We start from the raw sequence: 7,905 nt of genomic DNA, 5'->3' as shown, positions 1-7,905 counted from the left end.
GCACCTTAGTACCAGACATCATGGACAACATGTTCAGATGAGATGAGGACTACTTCATGGACTTGAGCATGGCTTACACTTTATGGAGATGGATTCTTGATCGAGTTGAGGATGTGACAAATGTGTTGAGAAATGACTGATGATGGCATGAGGATGTGCATTCTCATGGTTTGAGCGTAACAGTTGGATTAGCTACCCAACTAGTTTAGACATGGAGGCCAGCATGTACAGAGATGTGTAGCATTATGTTGGAGTATCATGGCAACAATACACATGATGACGAAAACATGATGAGTCGACACGAGATGTTTGCAGTGGGCAGGTAGCTTGAGATGGAGGGGCCAAACCTTCTACGATGGAGAGCAGCCTGTGGAGATATTGACAGGGTGGTCGATGGTCATGGATTGAGATGATTTCCGATGTATGACATACCGATGGGGTTATACCTTGGTATGGTGATCTTAGTGACAGATGGTTGCCACGGGAGACACATGATGGAGACGGGAGTTTTACATATGTTGCAGGGATGGTTGTAGTATGTGGAGGAGTTGACATCATGGTGAGACAGTTGTTGATGATCTTGGTGATGGCTACCAGAATGGTATGTTGTCGAGACGACAACGACTTCAGGTGGAGGAGGATGTTAGGACCTGTGGTTCCACCGAGGTGCGACCGCATTCGGTAGCGAACGAGCGATTGGGGAAAAGTGAAGGACGAGCTCAGACTTAGCGCGCGAAGGAGTTATGCGCACAAATGAAGGAGAGCGAGGTGTTTTTTTTATGTGTGGGAGCATGGTTGATTACCCACAGAGCCGACCTATGACTTGGAGCAAAGCCGACGAGTATTTGCGATGAGTGGGGTGTGTCACAGCGTGGAGGACGAGTCAGTTGGGTAGACTAACTCGCCCTGCCACCCATATAAGTAAGTGAAGCGTGGAGCTCATTCGATCATCACATCTTTGACCATCAAACAAGAGATAAGGCACAGTCACAAGAGATACAAAGTGCGAGTTGGGAGTGCAGCGTTATGCGCCCAAACTTGGGCGAAGTCGCACGGTGAACGCACGAAGGTATCGGGCCAAGGCGTTGGGCGAAGAGCGCCCGCCGGTCGAAGAGAAGGCGTGCACGGGTAAGGCGTGGGCACTCGGTTGTGCAAGGCGTGCACGGGTGAAGGCGAGGGCGCCCGGTTGTGCGAAGACGCACAGGTGAAGGCGTGAACGCCCGATTGTGTGCGGTTGTGCGGTTGGGTGGTTGTGCACGGGTTCTTGGGCAGATCGGGTGAGCGCCCGCCCATCGTGCAGAGGCAAACGTGAAAGGTGCATGGTGGAAATGATGAAGTGTTGAGATTGTGAACGGAGGTGTGACTCGTGTGGAGGCGCCCGTGTGTGGCGACTTGGTTACGACGAGGCGTGCCCAAGTTGGGCAAACAACACGATCGTGCGACAAGGTGAATGAAGGGTTGGTGAGTCGTGCGACAACCGTAAGGAGGTGTTGACAAGCTGGGCAACTGAGTTTGCCGAAGTTGAAAATTGGCTAAATGTAAATTTGGGGTTTCCCAAGATTTAACTTGTACTTGTAAAAGAAGATTATATATATTGATTCAGGCATACTCATATTACAGGGAGTTGCCCCTCCCTTTACACTGTTGTGCATTTCTGTTGTATAATGTTGTTTATGTGAATGTTATGGGCTTTCGTTTGTATAGAGGAACACATTAATAATACTTGGTTGCGAAACTCAAACTAACTAGGATAAGTGGAATGTTAGGCGTAGTCTACAATCGTAAGTATTGGTGAAAAGAAAACGATTGGTTATAAGCGGTTGAAAGACTGACGCAGGTGTAAGGGCGTGACATATATGGTCCAATAAGAATAGCGAATACACATACAAACGTTCTTAACAAATATAGATTTGAGTGTGATTCATTTGGCCACAATGTTTCTAACGCACTCCCTCGCACTCGGAGATCCATTAAACTCTTCATTAGATTTCAGGAAAAGCGGTGAAAAACATGGACCTTGATAAATAGAATGAAATGGGAAAGATTTGAAGCCTATGCGATGGAAGATAACCCGACACTGAAGTGAGTAGATGAGTGAAATAGTTTCTTATGCAAGAAGAAATTGCATAAAATATTGCAAATGGAAAACGGAACGATGCTGACGCTGAGCAAAGATATTAAAATGGGCGCCGAGATGTAGCGAAATTCAAATTCAAATGGGCGAGAAGATGCAATAAAATACAAATTCAAATGCGCTGGGAGGCAACCAGATGAAATTCAAATGGGGGCGGGAGATGCTGGCTGCAACATAAATACGAAGGAACACCAACTGCCAACATTTCACAGACTGAGCTCTAATAAATGGCTAAGGTACACGGAATTGTCTTCAATCATTATATACTCGTACCATTACTTCATTCACACTCTTAATCATTGCCCTTCAATTCAGATCTTTAATCCATAACATTATTTTAAATCTCGACCTTTTAACATTATATTCTAAACATAGGGCTTCTTAACCCTAACCCTACCCGAGCACCACCTTAAAAGGACACATCTGAACAACTATGCAACAGTGAGCCAATGGTCCTAATTGGCGTGTCATATAGAACACCAACACGCAACTTTAAACCACCCAACCTAAAGATGTGATAATTTAAAACATATAAAACCAAACACTTAAAACCAGGTGCACCCTTGGTACCCAATCTAAACGACGAGAGAAATGGAGGAATGGGATCTTCGAGCGGGACATAGAAAGGTTCCGATACCAAGTGGTCAATGCAAACTTTCCTTCGATCATTATTTATTCAGTCACGCACCTTTGTGATGCGTACTGAATTCTTATCCGTAATTGCGTGTGGGTCACACACGATTGTAATTTCGGCAATTTTTGACGCGTTCCGCACCTGTTCTTCGAATCTTTTCGGCCCTACGCAACGACGTCCTTTGTGACGGCCATTTCAATATTATTTTGTATATTTTAGAATAGTTTATAAATATGTCGGATAAAATTTAAGAGTACAGTTAATAGTCCAATTTCCAAAATATTCCTAAATGTTTAACTTCGCTACTTTCCACTGGCCAGTGCGGATGATTTGACAGGATGGTCAAAAGTGGCCCGCAAAAAAAAATTAATAAATTTTGTGAAAATAGTGTTTAAATTATATTTTTAATAATGAAGATAAATTTAGCATTATCAAAAATTTCTCAAATTGAAAATTATAACTTAAAAATTTAACAAAATATTACCAAAAATTAAACTAAAACAAACTAAACCATATTACCGTCGTACAAAATATTCCAAAATCTCTGAAGTACAGTGCCTATCTGTCCATGTTTAGGAGCCTACAGATTTGATTTTATTCTTGAATATATTTTAGTAAGTACGTCCACGTGTCGATGCCAAAACAACGTTATGTTTATCCGTAATCAACAATTTCATATTCCGCAAAAACATCTAGATGATAATTCTGCCGGCAACACAATAATTAAGCACTTCTACAGCTACTACTTTATAAGGAGTTGAGTGGTTCCACAGGTACGTCAATTCGCCCTTCGGACGCACGTGAATCCACCGAATCTGCATTCATTAATTTGGAAGCCCTTACATCGAGTCATCTCATCTTAACGAAATTTGCGTCTCGCTCAACGTGTTTTCGGCCCGTCTTTTTTTCGAACTTTTAGATGAATTGCCCTGTTATGAACGCGGAACTGTGTTGACAGGCTTGGAATTTTTTTATTAATCACAAGCAGTGTGATTTTTTATTTTTTATTAATCATATTGATTAATTATTTAATTTAAGTATGATGGTTGGGAATGTTTTCCGGTTTATTTTTAAATCTAATTTGTTAAAAATTTGGTAGGGATTCATTGAAATAATGGAATGTTTTGTGATTTATTTTTAAATTTAATTTGTTAAAAATTGGTTAGGGATTTATTGAAATCACAAGTTTGACACGTGAAGGTTTTTGAGGGTGTTGAATCCATATATATAGTCAAAAAAATAGTTTAAAACAACACAAATCCATATAGAGTCAAAAAACCATTTTAAACAACACAAATCAAGATTTGGTCACAATTTTTTTACTAAATTCTACCAAAAAATTCGGAAAACTCCAAAAAGTCACCATTAAAGACTATTCCATTAATTCTTCCAAATTTAATTAATTTAAAAAATGATCAATCTACTTACAATTATAAATACAAACTAATAATTAATAATATATCAACTAATAATAATATATATATATATACATCAAAATTTTGAAAAATAATTTTTAGTTTATTATATGTTAAGCTCCATTAATTTTTCCAATTGCTGCCTACAATTATGGAAAACTGCAGTCTTTCCTTAATTTCTAGAAAACCAACTGCAGTAATTTCTTTAAATTAAGGAAATCAACTGTAGTTAATAAATTTATTGTTGGGATCTTCTGAAGTGGTCCATTACTCCATCTGGAGTTCTCTACCTTGATCTGTGGAACACCTGACACATAGCCATCAGAAGCTTGATGGAAGCTTGGCTATAAATTTATCTGTTTGGTCCCCAAGCTTGCATCTCAATCCCTTCAGTTTTTACACCATCAAGCTGAGAGCGCTGAGCTTGGCAGTGCATTCAGACTTTCTGTATTCTTTTCTTTTTGCTTGGATTGAAGCTGGAGCGCTGTTTTTAGTCAAGAAAGCAAGTGGACTGTGGAAGCGTAATAGGAAAGTTTTGGTTTGCAGCAAGAGCGTTATCAATGGCTGGAGGTAATTTATTTTTACTGGGCATTAAACCTTCATTTTGATTCTTTAAAGAAAGTAATTCTGAATGTAAAGAATCGTATTTGTGCTTGCATTTTTTTTGGGCATAAAAGTTTATTCCAGTTTTATGATTCTTTAAGTTTTTATTCGGAATATAGAATCGCTGTCATATACTAACATTGGTATCAGAGCGTAACATTTATCTCTGCCTTGGTGTGTTCTACTTACCAAAATTATGTTGTTATGATAACGGAAACCACAGTCCATGCTCAGAAATATTTTTCCGTGATGTTCTTTTTAATGTGGCCTGTTATGGTCTTTTACACTGCTGGCATTACCGACCATGACGTACAATCCCTTTTTGGGCTAGCTTAGTGCTGCATGTAAGCGGCAGGGTGTCTGTATGTGAGTAGCGCCTGGTTTCTGATGGTATGTCTACTCTGCTGTGTGCTAAACTGAAAATACCGAATGGAAATTGTGTGATTTTTCAGTGTTGTGTAGTTTAGGATTCATCCTCAAGTTTGTGCGCGCCTTATGCTTGTTGTTAATGTTGGAGCCCATGTAATTAGATTCAAACTAGTGAAAAAAAAAAAAAAAAAAATGCTGCGCATGCTACGTTTTTAGATTACTTCATTCCTTACATCTGTCTTTCGTGTTGGGGTTGAAGTTTGAAAAATATGTGTACTGTGAATGGGCTGGAATTTGTGAGGTTCATTGATTCTTATCCCCAAGCATTGCACCAGCACTATTTAAAGAAGATATTCTTGGCACAGAAATAGTTTATTTCTCAAATAAAAAAACAAAGACAGTTGCTGTGGTTAGTTACAGTGTGTAACCCTCGACAATGAGTTTGGGGATAAATTAGTGCATATTTTAATTCTTGCATTAGTTTTCTTGGTCTCCATGAAGTTTATGTGGACTAAGAACAATACGTTTCCCCAAAATATCAACTATTTTAATGGTTTTCATTAAAATGGAATTTAAAGTTTATTTATTTTAGAAATGAATTCTTGTTGTCATTTGGAGTAATACTAATATTTATCGCAGTTTTACTCATATAGTTCTCTTGTATGAAGTTTATTTAAAATTTATTTTTACTGAACATTTTTTTTTTTACTCTGGTTAAAGAAATGTTTATAATTTTATAAGAAATTTTTTTTTTTTTTAAGAGTTTGATTAGTGCAGTAATTGTTTCCGCTTTCCATATATATATTTTTGTTTATGCAATTTATAATGGGTAATGTCTAGTGATCCATATAATTTTAATTAATTAGAAATAGCCACAACATCTTTAATTAAATAAAATTATATATTATGATTGGTTAGATCACATAAAGATTATTTAGACATTAAATTGTAATTAATTAGACTAAATATAATAAAATTTATCCCACAGGAATTTTTATTATATTTATGTAATTAATTAGGATAAAATTTCATAACCTACCCACAGGAGTTATGAATTAATAAGTTTTATCATAAAGTTCAGAATTATGAAAAATTGAATCTGTTTGAATTGAAAATTTAGCCCAGAGGCAATTTTTATGTCATTAGATTCAATTTTGAGCATGATTTACATTGGTAAAACATGAAATTTTATCTAAGCCTCAATTTTAACATAAGCATGTGATTTTTAATTTTGATGCAGTTGTACAACCTGCAAATTTCTCTGAAATTCGTTGTGACATTACCGAACTTAAGGGAGATAACTATAAGGTTTGGAAAGAGGATTTTCCTTCATTTGGGGTGGATGGACATAGATTATGCTATTAGGAAAGATGAACCACCGACACTCACTAATACCAGCACTGCAGCAGACATCACGCTTTATGAACGATGGGAGCGATCCAATCGTCTAAGCATGATGTTCATTAAGACTAAAATTTTAGCTGGTATTCGTGGTTCCGTTGATCAACATGAAAAGTTCTGAGACTTGTTGAAGGCCATTGGTGATCAATTCGTCACTTCAGACAAGGCACTAGCAAGCACCCTAATCATGAAGTTCTCATCCCTAAGGCTCACCAGTGTGAAAGGTGTGCACGAGCACATCATGCAGATGAGGGACACTGTGGCTCAATTGAAGAAACTCGAGGTTGAAATATCGGAGTCTTTCCTAGTGCACTACATCCTGAACACCCTTCCGCACCAATATGGACCTTTCAAAATCTCATACAACACACATAAGGATAAATGGTCAATTAATGAACTCATGACCATGTGTGTTCAAGAGGAAGAGAGATTGGTGATGGAACTGGGAGAGAGTGCAATGCTAGCAACGCGTGGAAAGGGAAAATCTCAAGCCAATCGGAAAGGGAAAGGTAAAGTACCTCCCCAAGCCGATATCAAGAAGGATTCCAAATGTTTCTTCTGTAAAAAGAAGGGACACATGAAGAAGGAATGCGCCAAATTTCAGAATGGCTTGCGGACAAAGGTAATTTAATCTCGTTTGTTTGTTATGAATCTAATATGGTTAACGTCAATATTAACACATGGTGGATCGATTCTGGATCAACAATTCACATTTCAAATTCCTTGTAGGGTTTACAAAACCTAAGGAAACCAGTGGGAAGTGAGCAAAGCATCTTATCAGGAAACAAGATGGGCTCGCATGTGGAAGCTATAGGAACATGTTATTTAACTTTAAGTAGTGGCTTTGTTTTAGAATTAGAAAAGACCTTTTATGTTCCAAGTTTTTCTAGAAACTTGATTTCAGTTTCAAGGCTTGTACCTTTTGGATATTCCTTAAACTTTTCAGAAAAATCTTTCAGTCTATTTTATAAATCTGATTATGTTGGGAATGGTATTTTGTCTAATGGTCTTTACTGCATTAATTTACAAAACAATGTCACTTATGATTCAATGCATGTTCACACTGGCACTAAAAGATTTGTTATTAATGAAGATTCCTCTAAATTATGTCACCGGAGACTAGGTCATATCTCCATAGAAAGAATTAAAATATTGGTAAATGAAGGGGTACTTAATACTCTGGATTTTACTGATTTTGAGACTTGTGTGGACTGCATAAAGGGAAAGCAGACCAACAAGTCAAAGAAAGGTGCCAATAGGAGTTCAGACATATTAGAGATCATACATACTGATATATGTAGTCCAGACATGGACTCACATGGTCAGAGATACTTCATCTCCTTTATAGA

This window comes from Pinus tabuliformis, chromosome X, assembly GCF_031772625.1.
Source record: "Pinus tabuliformis cultivar Carrire ecotype Pingquan chromosome X, CPIR1, whole genome shotgun sequence".
NCBI classification, from domain to species: Eukaryota; Viridiplantae; Streptophyta; class Pinopsida; order Pinales; family Pinaceae; genus Pinus; species Pinus tabuliformis.
The sequence above is the reverse complement of the archived record's forward strand: the minus strand, read 5'-3'. Positions refer to the sequence as shown.